The sequence below is a fragment of the Myotis daubentonii genome, chromosome 2 (assembly GCF_963259705.1).
Source record: "Myotis daubentonii chromosome 2, mMyoDau2.1, whole genome shotgun sequence".
Classification (NCBI taxonomy): domain Eukaryota; kingdom Metazoa; phylum Chordata; class Mammalia; order Chiroptera; family Vespertilionidae; genus Myotis; species Myotis daubentonii.
Window position 1 is genome coordinate 97,466,169 of NC_081841.1, and position 18,117 is coordinate 97,484,285.

The following is an 18,117-nucleotide window of genomic DNA, read 5'->3' on the forward strand; positions in this document are numbered from 1 at the left end:
CCATGTGAGATATACAAATGGAGTGGGAAAGCAGGACACCCATGTGGGAAGCTTAGTGAGACCTCATGGGCATCAATGCCATCTCAGCTGGATCTTGAAGGACAAGAAGATTTCTTCAGAATCACAGAGTCCCTGCCTTGCGAACCAATACCCTAGTGCAGTGGTCGGCAAACTGCGGCTCGTGAGCCACATGCGGCTCTTTGGCCCCTTGAGTGTGGCACTTCCACAAAATACCACGTGCGGGCCCATGAAACTTCGTGGCCCATGCACAGAAGTCGGTATTTTGTGGAAGAGCCACACTCAAGGGGCCAAAGAGCCACATGTGGCTCGCGAGCTGCAGTTTGCCGACCACTGCCCTAGTGGGAGAGACTGGTGAAAAGTTTCCAAATGTGCCGAAACCGGTTTGGCTCAGTGGATAGAGCGTCGGCCTGTGGACTGAAAGGTCCCAGGTTTGATTCCGGTCAAGGGCATGTACCTGGGTTGCGGACACATCCCCAGTAGATGTGCAGGAGGCGGCTGATCGATGTTTCTCTCCCATCGATGTTTCTAACTCTCTATCTCTCTCCCTTCCTCTCTGTATAAAATCAATAAAATATATTTTAAAAAAAAGTTTCCAAATGGGTACTAATGTAACCCACAGTAATTTGTGGGACCCAGTACAAAATGAACACATGGGTCCCCAAGTTCAATATTATTAAGAATTTCAGATGGCCACATCAGAGCATTAAACCAAGCAGGGACCCTTCTCAGTGCTGGGCCTGTTGGAACAGGCCCTGGGGAGCCAGCTCAGGCAACCAGGAAGTACAGGAGGAAAGTATTAAAATTTCTTTCTCTCTTTTTTAAATATCCAAAATGTGTTTATTGGGATGGTTTCCCCCTCATCTCGATTCGAGGTGCTTTTAGTGCTGCTACCTTCTGAAGGAGCATCCTTCTGTCAGCCTTGCTTTTCCTCCTGTTGGCTGACAGAGAGCCGTGGAGCACCCAACAAGCAAAGCTACTGCTTGTGCAGGGCTAAGGCGGTGGTGACTTTATAGCCTCCTGGGCGTTTCATAGCCATGAAGTAGGAATTGGGGCTCTTCACCAGGCACTTCTAGTGCTTCCTCTTTTTCTCTTCTGGAGAGAGCTGAAGGAGATCCTTAGCAAGAGGCATATTGTCACGGGGAGGTCATCACCACCAGAAAGTTAGGATTTCTTGTTGCCAAGAGGACCACAGGCCTTGGGAAACCCAGTGACTGTGTCACTGTTTGCATCTTGGGTTAAGGTTGACCTCCAGAAGGTGAGATAACCTGGCCAGATCCTGTACTTTACATTTTTATTTATTTATTTTGTTTTAATCTTTATTGTTGAAAGTATTACATATGTCTCCTCCCCGCGCCTCCCCCTCCCATTGACTTCTTCTAGCCCACCCCCACCCCAGGCCCTAGTCCTTCACCACCCTATTGTCTGTGTCCATGGGTTATGCATATGTGCATATAAGTTCTTTGATTGATCTCTTCTCACCCACCCACCCTCCCCTGCCTTACCTCTGCAGATTCTGGACTTAACTATTCCCTTTTGTGGCGAGTAGAGTGGTCTGCTACCAGGACCCTGCTCGCTTGAGAGAATCACTGCTGCTCACTGGAGAACGCTGTGCACTGGGCTCTAGTCATGTGGAGAGGAGTGGCATACCCTCCCCACCTCTAAACCTTTAACTCTTACTTGTGAACAGATGATACGGTTGCCAGGGATAGAGACAGACCATGCCAATGTCTGGGAAAAACAAGGCCAAAGAGATGCAGTAGGTATCAGGGGGCAATTTCTAATTCTGCTACTAACAACTTGTCAGGGTAGGAGGCTCAGCCCTTCCTATAGAGTATAGAATCTTTGTCAGGGTGAAAGAGTATTGGAGTAGAGTCCTGACCTGAGTCAACAAAAAGATTAGGGCCTACTGCAAATATGAAGGTGGGATCCAACAGGAAGCTGTACCCTCTGCAGGAAGCAGGCTCAGGAGGAGCCGGGGAATGAGTTCAGGAATGAGAACCCACAGTGAAGCCCCTAGGCAGGAACCACTTCAGTGATACATTAACTGAAAAATTGCCCTGAGGCTGTCAGATCTTTCAGTTGTACAAGACAGAATGTTTGTGCGTGTGTATTCTTCTAGAATTTGCACAGCTGCCTAAGGACAGAAGCTGGGGCTGCATATTAAGGATGAGCAACGTGAGCCCCCGAGGGGCTTACAGCTATCTGACTAAGTTCTAGAACTGAGATGAGAAGTCTTAGTCTGATGCTCTATGATCTGGCTTCTGATTACTCTTCACCTCACCACCTCTTTCCAGCACTACGGCCGCCTCTGTGCCTTTGTGCAGAGGGAGCAAGAGTGTTTGATACATTGTAGGCAGGTACATATTTGTAGAGCAGTGACTGAACATCCTGTCCCCACTGTTTGGAATATTCTCTATGGCCTTTCTTGCCATCCGCCCAGTAAGCTCTTCCTTCCATCAAGGATGTTAATTTCACCATGGGGCCTTCGATGACACCTTCCCTCAGATGACTAGTCTGTTGTCTCATTGGACTGTGAACTCCTTCAGTGTAGGATCGCTGGTGTGAGGTTGGCACTTACTGACAAGTAGAAGTTGTTTAGTTTATGAAGGGAAGGAATGACCTGTCCAGGCCCACTCTTTATTTCTAAAAGTATATATTTTTATTGATTTCAGACAGGAAGGGAGAGGGAGAGAGAGAAACATCAGTGATGAGAGAGAATCATTGATCAGCTGCCTCCTGCACGCCCCCTACTAGGGATCAAGCTGAGACTTCCTGGTTCATAGGTTGACACTCAACCACTGAGCCACACCAGCTAGACCAGGCCCATTCTTTTTTTATTTTTTAAGTATATTTTATTGATTTTTTACAGAGAGGAAGGGAAAGAGAAAATTACAAACATCGATCAGTGCCTCCTGCACACCTCCTACTGGGGATGTGCCTGCAATCAAGGTACATGCCCTTGACCGGAATCGAACCTGGAACCTTTCAGTCCACAGGCTAATGCTCTATCCACTGAGCCAAACCGGTTAGGGTCAGGCCCATTCTTTAGACATGAAACTACAGCTAGCACAGTCCATTTCCCAAACCAGTGAGCCACAAAGGCCACCTTACCTAGTCCTTGTTCATGATGTAAACATAGGTAGGTCTCCCTTTTAAAAATATCCTGGTGTGAGAACAGCCAAATTAATTTATAGGACAGCAAAAAGGGTGGGGTGGGGTGGAGGGAGATCCATATTGCAAATGAATTCCCCACAGATTACTTTAAATAGCACACTTGGTGAATATTTTTCTAATCTCAAAAGAAAGAAAGCATGACCTGAAATCCAGAAGCCATAAAGGATCGATAAATTTGATTGCATGAAAATTAAAACTATTTGAATTTATAATAATGAGAATAACAGCATATACCCCTATAAGACTTATTTAATGCCAAATGCTATGCCAGACACTTTATATACACTAACTCATTTCATTCTCATAATAATTCCATGAGTTAAGTGCTGTCTTTTTTTTTTTTTTTTTTGATCCTCACCTGATGATATTTTGAGAGAGAGTGGAAGGGAATGAGGAGGGGAGGAAAGAGAGAGTGACATTGATGTGAGAGAGACATACCTCCTGCACCCACCCAGACCAGGGCCTGAAATTGAACCTGAAACCAAGGTACATCCCCTTGCCCGGAAATTGAGCCTGCGACCCTTTAATCCGCAGGACAATGCTCTAACCACTGAGAAAACAGGCCAGGGAAAAGTGCTGTTTTTATTCCTCAGTTTATAGGTGGGGAACCAGAGGTTGACTAAACCATGATCATCCATCTAGTAAATTAGAGATGACTCCAGGATTATCAAGTAGCCTGCCTTCAGATACTGTGCTCTAACCACTCGTTAGGAGGCCACATACCATAAAATGTCAGAAGACAGAAACAAGTGAGGAATAAATTGTAACACATAGGACAAAGGACTGATTTCCCTGGTATATGTTGAGGTCTTTAAAGTGAGCCCAATCAAAAAATAGAAAATATGAACAAACAAGCCACTGAAGAATCATCACAAATGGCTATTTATTGTGTGTGTGTGTGTGTGTGTGTGTGTGTGTGTTTTCTATTACACTGGCAAAAATTTAAAAGCTTGATAATAGTCATTGTTGGTGAAGATGTAGATAAACAAGCATTTTTACACACTTGGTGGGAATCCTATATAATAAAAGGCTAATATGCAAATAGACCAAATGGCAGAACAACCAGAACAACTGAACAACCAGTCGCTATGACATGCACTGACCACCAGGGGTGTGTGTGTGGAACATGGCAGGTGTTGGCCACAGCAGAGTGGGTGCGCCAGACCAAGGTGGGGCACCAGTCGCTGTTATCGGGCAAGCCTCTGGTGGTTACTGAAAATTCTTTGCTCCCGTGTGCCGTGGTCCTGCCTAGCGCTCATACCTGCTGCCAGTGCCAGCCCCACTCACACCCACAGCTTGCACTGGTCCTGATCACTCAGCACCATCAGTGAGTGCGAGCGGTGGCTGCTGGCCCTGCTGGCCCCTGAGGGCTTCTCCACCCCCCCTGCTCCTGAGGGGTGATCCAGGCAGCAGCCGCCACTCATACCCACTGCTGGCGCTGGCCCCAATTGCTCCATGCCATCAGTGGGTTCGAGTGGGGCCGGCACCGTCAGTGGGTAGGAATGGCGGCAGCGGGAGCAGGGCTGCAGGCAGACGGGGACCAGGGGCTGCGGCAAGAGGGGCCGGATGGGGCGTGGAGGATGGGGAGAGACCTGCCCCTGGGCCTACCACAGCCTTGTGGCCCACAGTTCCTTTCAAGATTCACAAATTTGTGCACTGGGCCCCTAGAGTAACTATGAATTACTGTCAAATATCCAAATTTCTACAATATTTTTTGAAGGACAATATAGCAATTACCTATTAAAATTTAAGATACTCTTAACAACTTACCTAATAAGTCTACTTCTGGGAATTTTTCCCCACTGAAAATGCTCACAAAGTGCATTTTAGCCACACAATGAAATACTCTGTTTTAAAAAAGAAAGCGGTAGATCCCTATGCATAAGATATATAAAGGGAAGATATATAAAATGTATTTAGTGTGTGTGGGGGGGAAATCATTATGAATATGATATGTTCCTATATCATGATTTTTGGTAAAAATTAAACAAAATATTCAGAGTACCTACTTTATATTACTATGCATTATTATAAGCATAGGGCAAAATACTGAATTTATATCATAATAAGAACTTTCCCTTTCTAAGTTATATATTTTCTGAATTTGAATTTTTGACAACTAACACACCATCCTTTTATAATCTGGAAAAGCATAATAAGGATAAAATTAAATATATGATAAATAAATAAAGAGCAAACACCCTTCCCTGTTTGTTCATTTATTCTGCAAGCATGTACGAGGTGTACCTACTGAGTCCCAGGCACTGATGCTAGATGTTGAGAGTATGAAGACCGATAAACAGAGCTCCATCCTCAAGGAACTTGTCTAATGGCAGAAACAGATGGCAAATCTGGTGAGAGCCATCAGGTGTGGAAGGTGCTGGGAGAGAAGTGTGTTCTGGGCTCAGTTCTCCTGGGCTGGGGGAAGGGCCCTTGGGGCAGAATCTTGAAATATGAGCAGATAAGGTATCAGCAATCTCAGGAGAAATGCAGTGGGCTTAAAGCTCAGGGCCGAAGCAGTCCCTGGATATGGATGGATAAGGTTGGAAAGTGTGGGGGTGGGACTGACCAGGAGGTCTGATAAGACACCTAGACTTTGTGGGAGCAGTAAATGACTGACATCCTTACAGCACCATTTTAGAAGGATCGTTACAGAGGCAGCAAAAAAGATGGATTGGAGAGTCAGGAGTCCCAGGGTGACACACTGGGTCTGACCAACAGCAGAGACAGTAGGTATGGCAATGGGCCCGCCCACAGACAGGTAAAGGAAGTAAAATGTCAGGACTTGGTGAATGATTGGATGATGAGGGTGTGGGAAAGGGAGGGGTAAAGGATGACACCCTGTGTTTTGGGTTGGGTGGCAACCTCTGTGCACTCATAGCCTGGAATCTTGCTCTCAGAGTTGCAGCCCCAGTAGAAGTCGGTTAATGAACAACTTCCCAGGAACGCAGCTCTTGTGTAAAGAGGGTACCTTTGGCAATCTTCTGCACATATCTATTTGCCAGTTACAACAGTCTTCCGGGGCCATTGCACCAGGGCCTTGGGAAGCCTGTCAGGGGCAAAAGTCCTCTCTGACTGATGCTCACTGCTGAGCATAACCTGAGACAATATCACTTCTAAGCAGGTGGTGAACAATGCATTATGATCAAATAACAGGGAGATGAGAGAGGGAAAATATCATAGTGAGTGATGCCTCTTTTCAAAATGGTGTGGGCATCTCCATGCTCTCCGGCTCCTGTCCCTGGATGTCAGAGGCATTAGCGCCCCTCACCTTCCCATGGTTTTAGTGAAACAACAGTGAAAGGCAGTTTTAGGCCCTTAGGCTGTTGGAGCCCACCCCTTAGCAAGAATCAAGTGGCACTGCCTGCGGCATCACCCTCACCTCCTGCTTGCTGACAGCACTCTGCTGGGGCAAAAATAGCCGCCACTCTCACAGTGCTCAGCCCCACACACGTCAATAACCTGGGCTTGCTGGCTCTCTTGACACAGGTCCTCTCTTTCTCTCAGTCATCACTGCTTGGAGTTCGCTGCAGAAGACTGAATGCTGACTGTCTGCTACCTTGGTCAGAGTGCTGGGGCAGTTCTGATTTCAGAAGCCTCTGGATGGGCAGTGCTATCGGAGCTCCATAGAGCTGGTCTTAAAATAGAGGCCTCTTAACTGAGTCTTGAGTCTCTGGAGGGATGGTGTCTGCTGTGGACAGACGTCACTGAGGGAGCAGTGGGGCGTCACCAGGCTAGCTTCTTTCCCCAGGTCCCTTGGCGTATCTTATCTTATCATGTAGCTGGGCTGGGGGTGCTGCCAAGCTTGGTGGGAGCTGCCTCTGAAGGCCAAGGGTTTTGTCCTGAGGTATTTCTCAGGGATGTAGGGGCAGAGTCTAGGCCTCATTTTCAGAGGAAAGCCTTCTGAAAGAGTGAATTGCTTAGTGAGCAGGTGTAGAATATGAAATAACTTGTCATTTTGAGAAAAGATTACTCTTCATCTCACCACCTCTTTCCAACACTAGGGCCTGTCCTCCCCGCCTCTGTGCCCCTCCTGCTCTGCTTATCCCTACAACTGTTCCTTAAACCTAAAGGCCAGGCTATAGCCAAACACATATCTTGTTTGCATTCCTGGTGAAGTTTCCATTCATCTATAATGGATAAAAATATGGAGTTGCCCAGCCAGTGTGGCTCAGTGGGTTGAGTGTCATCCCATGCACCAGAAGGTCGCCAGTTTGATTCCCATTCAGGACACATGCCTGGGTTGTGGGCTTGATCCCCAGTTGTGGGGGTGGCGGAGGCAGCCAATTGATGTTTCTCTCTCTCACCAATGTTTCTATCTATTTCTCCCTCTCCCTTCCTCTCTCTGAAATCAATAAAAAACATATTTTTAAAAATCTACTTAAGTCAGAATGGGGTCAAATCTGGCTTTTCTACTTGCTTGCTTGACAAACTGAGTTCTCCGAGTGCAAAATGGTAACAGCTCTGACCGGTTTGGCTCAGTGGGTGGAGTGTTGGGCTGTGGACTGAAGGGTCCCAGGTTTGATTCCCTTCAAGGACATGTACCTTGGTTTCGGGCACATCCCCAGTAGGGGGTCTGCAGGAGGCAGCTGATTGATTGATGTTTCTCTCTTATCAATGTTTCTAACTCTCTATCCCTCTCCCTTCCTCTCTGTAAAAAAATCAATAAAATATATATTTTTTAAAAAGGTAACAGATGACAGTCCCTACCTCACTGATTATTATGAGGATGAAAAAGAATAATATATGCAAAACAGTGCAGTGCCCACTACAAAATACAAGGGGGTTACTATCATTGCTGGAGGTATTCAGAACTGAATTTTTGTTAATCTTTTTTTTATTTTGATAGTCTCTGTTCCTTCTTCATCCTCTCAATCTTCTACTTTATGTCTTTAAGCATAGTCATAATCCTAAGTCTTTAGAATTCAGTGTGTATTTTATACTATAGCACATCTCAATTCATGTACTAATATATAACCTTCTCAAAGGTTAAAGAGAAAAATAATTCTACCAATGCAATAAAGTTGTACTTTAAGAAAAACATATTTTGCCTGTTTACACATTTAAATTAAATAAAATGGAAACAATTTAAATGCTCATCAACTGGTAAATGCATAAATAAAATGTGATAAATAAAATGTGATAATTCAGCAATTAAAAGAAATGAAGTTCTGGCACATGTTACAACATGGATGAACCTTATAAATGTGAAAGAAGCCAGGTGTAAAAGACTACAAACTGGATTGTCTGGCATCAGGACAGGAATTCTAGGGCAGCTTTCTCCTTTACAGGGCTTACAAGGGTAATTGTTCCTGTGCTGGGACCTCCCCTGTCGCAGGGCTGACTGGCAGCCATAGCTGAGTCTCAGTCACCCAATTTAGTCCACCCTGGAGATTTTCTGAGACCCTGCCCCATCCACTTTGCAGCCCCACCCATGCTGTTTATAGCAGCTTTTCCATATGAATGGCCTGTCCTGGCTTAGACTTTAGACTTTGCTAAAATCTCTCAAACAAGCTGCAGCTAGTGACAGCATGCATCAAACCTATCAATAAAAGGCCCAAGACCTGGCTCCAGCTCCAGCCTAACTTGCTTCACACCTGGGCCTCACCTGCTGCACAGCAACTCTTCCACTAGTTGCAGCTGATCCTCACAGAGATGCCAACAGCAATCTAGGCTCAACTACAAGAGTGTGCACACAGCCCACACAGGCACACACCTAGAATGCCTAGCTCAGTGACTAGGGAGGCTGAACCACTGGACCCTACAGGACACCTACTACACAAGGCCACTCTACCAATTTCAGGAGACATAATAGCTCTACCTAATACATAGAAACAAACACAGGGAAGCAGCCAAAATGCAGAGACAAAGAAATATGTCACAAATGAAAGAAATGGAAGCAAGCAGACTAATGGCTACAGAGTTCAAAACCATGGTTATGAAGTTACTCAAGGATCTCCATGAGAGCTTCAAGGATCTTAGTGAGAATGTCAAAGACATGACAAAAGACCAGTCAGAAATTAAGCATACACTAACTGAAATAAAGAACAATTTACAGGGATTCAACAGTAGAGTAGAAGATTCTGAGAATCAAATCAATGATTTGGAATATGAGGAAGCAAAAAAGACCCAATCAGAAGCACAAAAAGAAAAAAGAATAAAAAAATATGGTGTAAGGAGTCTCTGGGACAACATTCAAATCATAGGGGTGCCAGGAGGGGAAGAGAGAAAGCAAGATTTTGAAAACCTATTTGAAGAAATAATGACAGAAAACTTCCCCTACCTGGTGAAAGAAATAGACTTACAAGTCTAGGAAGCACAGAGAGTTCCAAACAAGAGGAACCCAAAAAGGCCCACACCAAGGTACATCATAAATAAAATTCCAAGGGTTAAAGACAAAGAGACAATTTTAAAGGGGCAAGAGAAAAGCAGTTAGTTACCTACAAGGGAGCACACATACAGCTGTCAGCTGATTTCTCAACAGAAGTTTTGCAGGCCAGAAGGGAGTGGCAAGAAATAGTCAAAGTGATGAATAGCAAGGACCTACAACTAAGAATACTTTACCCAGCAAAGCTCTCATTTAGAATTGAGGATCAGATAAAGAGCTTCACAAACAAGAAAAAGCTAAAGGAGTTCATCACCACCAAATCAGTGTTACATGAAATGTTGAAGGGTATCCTTTAAGAAGAAGAGATAAAAAATACGAACAATAAAATAGCAACAAATACATATCTATCAACAATTAAATCTAAAAATCAAAATAAACAAGAAATCTAATGAACAAAATAAACTGGTGAATAAAATAGAATCAGAGGCACGAAGCATGAAACAGACTGATGAATTTCAGAGGAAAGGGAGCAGGAAGAGATTAACCAAAAATCTTACCTATGGACACAGACAGTAGGGTGGTGAAGGCATGGGGTGGGGCAGGAACTGAGTGGAGGAGGGCAATGGGGGGAATTAAGGAGAACATCTGTAATACTCTCAACAATAAAAAAAGTTTTTTTAAAAAGAAGTGAATCTTTGTGACCTTGGGTTAAACAATTATTTTTTTAGTTATGACAAGAAAAATGTATGTTCTAAAATAAAACAAATTGAACTTCATTAAAGTTAAAAACACTTGTGTTTCAAATGACACCATCAAGAAAATGAAAAGGAAATTCAGAGAATGAGAGAAAATATTTGCAAATCATATTTCTAATAAGGGTTTAATATAAAAAATGTATAAATAACTTAAAACTAATAAATACACAAGAAACCCAATTTAAAATGGTTTATGTCTAAAAAGTTCCATGATCATCCAACAAGCACATAAGAAAATAGTCAACATAATTAGTCATCATAAGTTGTCATTGCAAATTAATGAGATATACTTCATACCTACTAGAATAGCTATAATGAAAATGATTGAAAACAAATGTTAAAGATCTGAAGAAAGTGAAACTCTCACTGCTGATGGCAATGTAAAATGGTACAACTACTTTGGAAAACAGCTTGGCATTTCTTCAAAAGCTTAAATATAGAGTTTCCATATGACCTAGGTATTACACTTCTAGATATCTACCAAGAGAAATGAAAACATGTCCACATGAAAACTTGTATGTGAATATTTATAGCAGTCTTGTGTTCACAGTAGCCATAATAAAATAAACCCAAATGTCCATCAGCTAAAGAATAGATAAGTCAAATGTAGTATATCCATACAATGGAATGTTATTCTGCTAAAAAGGAATACAGTATCTATACTTGCTATAATATGGTGAACCTTGAGAACATTATGCTAAGTGAAAGAAGACAGACACAAAAGTCCACATATTATATAATTCTATTTACATGAATGTCTAGAATAGGTAAATTGATAGAAATAGAACATAGTGGTTGACAGGGACTAGGAGGAGGGAAGAATGGGAAGTAACTGATAACAGGAGTAACAAAACTGTCATAGAATTAGAATATAGTAGTGGTTACACAACTCTCTAAATATATTAAAACCCATCGAACTTTAAACAGGAAGTTTGATGATATATAAATTATATTCCAAAAAAGCTGTTTTAAAAAAGTCAATTAGAGTCTTTAGTTAATTATGAGAATCAGAACATATTATGGACTGTGGTCAAAGCTGCTAAAGGTAAATGCTGCCAGACCCTGGCCTGTATGGTTCAGTTGGTTGGAGCATTGTTCTGTACACTAAAAAGTGGTGGGTTCAATTCCAGGTCAAGGCACATACCCAGGTTGTGGGTTCCATCCCAGTTGGGGCCCATGTGGGAGGCAACCGGTGGATATTTCTCTCTCTCCTTCCCTCTCTCTAAATATCACTTTTTAAAAAACAGGTAAATGTGGCCAGTATAAAAAATGATGAAAATAAACAAATTGAAATTCATTTCAGAAAAGATATGAAAAGAACAACAAAACACACCTAAGAAAAATAGAAATAAGGAATAAAATTAAGATGATTCAGAAATTTTTGAGTTACAAAGCAGATTAGTAGATTTAGTAAATAAACCACTGGAATTTATTTTTTTCTGAAAAAAAAGTATAATAAACCATTTTCTATTAATGTAATCAGAAAAAAAACAAAAAGAAAAAATATGAATAAAAAAGTAAAACTGATAAAAATGTTATAAATATAATAGAAGAGATTTTTTTTTTAGCAGAGATTATAAAAAAAAAAAAAAGGAAAAATAGTTGACTTGGCTCAGTTGGTTGTCCTGATACACCAAGTTTGTGGGTTCAATTCCCCCCATGGGGGTACATACAAGAATCAACCAATGAATGCATAAATAAAGTGGGCCAACAAATTGATACCTCTGTTTCCCCCTCCCTTCTTCTCTCTCTCTCTCCAAAAAAAAAAAAAAAATCAATAAAAAGATTACAGATTTTTCTAAACATTAAAAAATGGCAAGAGAGGAGGTTGAGCTCACCCTATGCCAAAATCAAGGGAATGGCTATATTTAGAGCAATTTATCCTGAGAACCAATTGAATAGTTTCTGCACAACAAACAAGAAAGAGACTGAATAGAGAATGTTGGGGAACCATGAGAACTCCCTGGGAGCTGAGGAAACTAGCTAGAATTGGAGGAACCATTGTTTACGTTTTCCCTAGACTTGGATAACAGGTGGGCACGCTATCCAGGTTCTCTTGCCAACCTGCAGAGCTGCTGTAGTGCATTCCCAGCCACCCCTCTTGAAGCTAGATCCAGCAGGAATTGGAATACACCATAGCATGCATAAATGGGGTCCCTTCACCTAGAAATTAATCAAGTGAGTGCAATAGGACTCTGCTAAGTGCATCCACTGGGCTGCATCTGCACATGGGGCTCCCCAACCTGGAGAGATTGTGGAGCAAACAAAATGCTGTGGTACCTGTATGCAGGGCTACCACTCTGGAAAAAGTGTGGAGACAGTGGGGCACTCCTACACACACATTTTGCCTGCATGCAGGGCTGCCCAACCCAGATAGGGTGCAGAACTAGCAAGGCGTGGCAATGCATGCATGTAGGTCTGCCCACCTGAAGAATGTGCAAAGATAGTGGGGCACTGCAATGACTGAACTCAGAGCAGCCCCTCACAGATCTGATTTGGGCAACAGACAATTAAAGCAGTAGAGAGGTTGCTTGCACATTGGGCAGCCTAGCCCATGCCAGGCAGCATTGCCTAGAGCAGAAGGGCAAGAAAGCACACACACACACACACACCAGATTGCCCTAGTTGGAACCCACTCCTTCTGGCCAGGCAGCATAACAAGCACCCCAGATGGCCTCCCCAACTACAACTGGCCTGCCAAACTGTCCAGCACATAGTCTAACAGAGGCCACTTTTTTCAAGATTGGGAGAGATACATATTTTATCTAAGTCATGGAAACAAACAAAATGGGAAACAGAAGAATATGCCCCCAAATGAAGGAACAAGAAGAAAAAAAAAAACACAGAGAAAAACACGAATAAAATGGATATAAGTAATTTGACTGACAAAGAATTTAAAGACATATTCAAGTACTAAACACACTTGAGAGCAGAATAGAGGAACTCAGAGAACACTTCAACAAAGAGTTAGAAAATGTAATCAGAGATGAAGAATACAATAACTACAATGAAGATTACATTAGAAAAAAATCAAACAGCAGATTAGTTATACAGAAGAATAGATTAGTGATTTGGAAGACAGAATAGTAAAAATCACGTAATCAGAACAGAAAAAAATTTTTTTAATGAGGATAGTAATAGTGAAAAAGACCTCTGGAACAACATTAAGTGCTCTAACATCTGCATAATAGAGACTTCTGAAGGAGAAGAGAGAAAGAAATTGGAAGAAAATATTTTTGAAGAAATGATGACTGAAAACCTTCCCAATCTGGGGAAGGAAACAGACATTCAGGTCCAGAAAGCACAGAGTTCCAAACAAGATGAACCCAAAGAGGCTCACACCAAGACATATTGTAATTAAAATGACAAAAGTAAGGATAAAGAGACAAGCTTGAAGGCAGCAAGAAGACAATAACAAGTCACATACAAGTGAAAACCCATAGACTATTAGCTGATTTTTCAGCAGCAACTTTACAGGCAGAAGGAAGTGGCAAGAAAATTTGAAGTGCTAAGATAAATAAATCTAAATACTATACAGAAAATACTATATCTGGCAAGGTTATCATTTAAAATTGAAGACGAGATAAAGTAAAAAGTAAGGGAGTTCACTGCCACTAAAAACCTACCAAAAATAAAGAGAAAGAAATCCAGTCAAAACACTGAAGAGAACCAGCAAATCAAAAGGAACCAATTCAGAGAAGCAAAAAGTAAGGGAGTTCACTGCCACTAAACCAGCTTTATAGGAAACTAGAGGCCCAGTGCACAAAATTCATGCACAAGAGGGGTTGTGTCCCTCAGCCTGGCCTGCCTCCTCTCATAGGCCGGGAGTCCTCAGGGGTGGGAGGCGACCTGGCAATCAGGGGAAGGAATTGCCCCCATCACACCTCTGCTGCTGCCACTGCCAGCAGCACAAGCCTGGGCCAGCCCTGGTTACCTAAGCCTTGAGCAGCCCTGGGCAGCTGGGCACCTGACATATGAGGCTTGCCTGTGCCTCAGGCTGGCCCTGGGTGGCTGGGGGACTGAGGGGACTGGGGGACTCTGGAAGCCATGCGCCTGCCACCCTGGCAGGGCTGAAGGGACTGGGCACTGCCATCTTGTGGCTGTGGGTGCTGCCATCTTTGAGGGAGTGGCAGTCAATTAGTATATTCCCTTCTTATTGGCTGTGGGCACCACCATCTTTGCAACAATGTGAGGGTCAATTAGCATATTCCCTCTTTATTAGATAGGATGTTAAAGGGTTTTTTTAATTCTGGAAAGAAAAGGCCATAAGAATAAATAAGGAAATATAGGGAATAAAAAATATCATTGGTAAAGGCAAATATATAATGAACACAGTGAATCAACCTCTTAAAAAGCTAATATACTAGTAAAGGTTAAAAGACAAAAATAATAAAATTAACTATAACTATAATAGTCAGGTGATACAAAAATAAAATGATATAAAACATGACATAAAAAACATAAAGCATGGAGGAAACTAAGATGGCAGCATAGGTAAATACCGGGAAATTGCTGCCTCCCACAACAACTTCAAAAATACAACGAAAAGACAAAACAGACATCATCCTTCCTGTCGTTCTGGGGCTGGCACCTGAGGACGCGGCTGTCTTTTTGAATCGGGAGGGAGGCACAAGCTCCCGACTGCTCTGAACTCTGGTTCTGGGAAGTCTCTGGGGACCCAGGACTCATACAGGGAGAAACTGGACTGTCTGGCAGCAGGCAGAACTCGGAGCTTGAGGGCAGCTTTCCCTCAGAGGTGCTTGCAGCAATTACCCGGACACTGAGATGCGAGGCCCCTTAGGGCAGGGCTGAGGATCTGCCATAGCTGCTTGCTCCGCCCTTTGATTCCCTGAGACCCCACCCCACCCAGGCTGCGGCAGAGGCTTTTGCATATGAATGCCCTGGCCCTTTGCAACCTGAAAATTACCTAAAAAATTGCAGCTGGGCCAGACAGACCCAGAACTTCCAAGAGAAGGCCCAAGGCCCCACAGCAGCTTGCACTGCTTCACAGCTGGGCCTCATCAGGGCACCTCCAAACTCCAAAAAAGGAAGAGGAATCTGCAGTTCTCTTCGTAGCTCCTGCTGGGTAACCTCAGGCTGAGGCTAAATTAGTGCTTCCTTAGATCCAAGAGCCAGTGTACCCAGTTGTCAGAGGGGGACCACCCGGATTACAACTCCTCATATCCATAAGGGACACACTCAGGGGGCAGACTCAGTGAGCACCAAAGCCCCACTGAAGCAAGTCTTGCCCCAGATGGGTGTCTTCAGCACAGAAGTTCTCCCACTGCAGACACAGCTGATTCTCACTGTCAATTGGCCTAGAGGTCAATTCCTCCCAGTGATCCTACAACAATCAAGGCATAACTACAACAAGACTGTGCACAAAGCCCACAAGGGGGTGCACCAAGACTGTCCACCTCAGGTAACGGGGGAGGCTGAGCCACTGGGCCCTATAGGACACCTAGCACACAAAACCACTCTACCAACACAGGGAAGCATAAAAAATGTGGAGACAAAGAAACAGGTCACAAATGACAGAAATGGAGGAAAGCAAACGACTGGATATAGATTTCAAAACCACATTTATAAGGTTTTTCAAGAATTTTATGGAAACCGCCGATAAATTTAGTGAGACCCTGGAGGATATGAAAAAAGACCAACTAGAAATTAAGCATACACTGACTGAAATAAAGAATAATATACAGAGATCCAACAGCAGACAAGAGGATCCCAAGAATCAAGTCAAAGATTTGAAATACAAAGAAACAAAAAATACCCAACCAAAAAAGAAAAAAGATTCCAAAAATATGAAGATAGTGTGAGGAGCCTCTGGGACAACTTCAAGCGTACCAACATCAGAATTATAGGGGTACCAGAAGAAGAGAGAGGGCAAGATATTGAAAACCTATTTGAAGAAATAATGACAGAAAACTTCCCCTACCTAGTGAAAAAAATAGACTTACAAGTCCAGGAAGCACAGAGAACCCCAAACAAAAGGAATCCAAAGAGGACCACACCAAGACACTTGATAATTAAAATGCCAAGAGCAAAAGACAAAGAGAGAATCTTAAAAGCAGCAAGAGAAAGACAGTCAGTTACCTACAAGGGAGTACCCATACGACTGTCAACTGATTTCTCAACAGAAACCATGCAGGCCAGAAGAGAGTGGCAAGAAATATTCAAAGTGATGAATAGCAAGAACCTACAACCAAGATTACTTTATCCAGCAAAGCTATCATTCAGAATAGAAGGTCAGATAAAGAGCTTCACAGATAAGAAAAAGCTAAAGGAGTTCATTACCACCAAACCAGCATTATATGAAATGCTGAAAGGTATTCTTTAAGAAGAGGAAGAAGAAAAAGGAACTCTTACCATTTGCCACAGCATGGATGGAACTGGAGAGCGGAAATATACCACATGATCTCACTCATTTGTGGAATACAATGAACAACATAAACTGATGAACAAGGACTGATCCAGAGACGGAGAGGCATTGATTGGACTGTCGGTCCTTGGAGGGAAGGTAGGGGAGGGTGGGGGTAAGGGGGAAAGATTAACCAAAGGACTTATATGCAAGCATATAGGCCTAACCAATGGACACGGACAATGGGGGGGGGGGGTGAGGGCATGAGCGGGGGTGGGGTGGGTAGGGGGTAACGTGGGGATAAGGACACATATGTAATATCTTAATCAATAAAAATATATTAAAAAAACAAAAAAAAACCCATAAAGCATGGAATGGGGAGTAAAAATATAGTGCTTTCAGAATGCCTTTGAACTTAAATGCTAACTTAAAAGAGACTATTATTGATATAGCTGAAGATAGCCTGGCTGGTATAGCTCAGTGTTTCAGCATCAACCCATGTACCAAGAGGTCACTAGTTTGATTTCCAGTCAGGGCACATGCTTGGGTTGTGGGCTCAATCCCTGGTAGGGGGCGTGCAAGAGGCAGCCAATTGATGTTGATGTTTCTTTCTCATCAATGTTTTTATCTCTCTATCCCTTCCTCTCTCTCTAAAAATCAATAATGAAAAATGTTCAATTTTAGATATAGCTGAATATATATATAAACCTCATGATAGCCACAAACCAAAAACCTACCAAAAATACAGAAAAAATAAAGAGAAAGAAATCCAGTCAAAACACTGAAGAGAACCAGCAAATGAAAAGGAACCAATTCAAGAAAAGAAAAAGGGAAAGCGAAGAACAAAAACAATTAACAAAATGACAATAAGAACATATCAGTCGATAATTCCCTTTAAATGTAAATGGACTAAATGCTTCAATCAAAAGGCATAGTGTGACTGCATGGATAAAAATGCAAGACCAATATATGTGCTGCCTACAAGAGACTCACTTTAGCTAATATATATATATATATATATATATATATATATATATATATATATATACAGATTGAAAGTGAAGGGATGGAAAGAAATATTCCATGCAAATAGAAATAAAAAGAAAGTGGAATAGTAATACTTACAGCAGACAAAATAGATTTTAAAACAAAGAATGTAAAAAGGGACAAAGAAGGATGCTACATAATGATGGGGTCAATCCAAGAAAATGATGCAATAATTGTAAACATCTACACACCCAACATAGGAGCACTCAAGTATATGAAGTAAATATTAATGAAGATAAAGGCAGAAATTAACAGTAATACAAAAATATTGTGTACTTTAATAGCCTACTTACCTCAATGAATAGATCATCCAGATAGAAAATTAATAAGGAAATAATGGCCTTAAATGCTACATTAAATCAAATTAATAGACATTTATAGAACTTTAGACATTTATAGACATCCCCAAACTGCAGATTACACATTTT

General features: G+C 42.3%; 1 protein-coding gene and 1 pseudogene across 2 annotated transcripts in view; both read right to left on the minus strand.

Annotated features, from left to right (window-relative positions):
* The window catches only part of NINJ2 (ninjurin 2), a 90,001-nt gene that overhangs the window by 14,987 nt on the left and 56,897 nt on the right, over nucleotides 1–18,117 (minus strand). The gene's annotated exons all lie outside the window — the stretch shown is intronic.
* On the minus strand, nucleotides 900–1,249 carry LOC132226251 (small ribosomal subunit protein eS27-like; annotated as a pseudogene).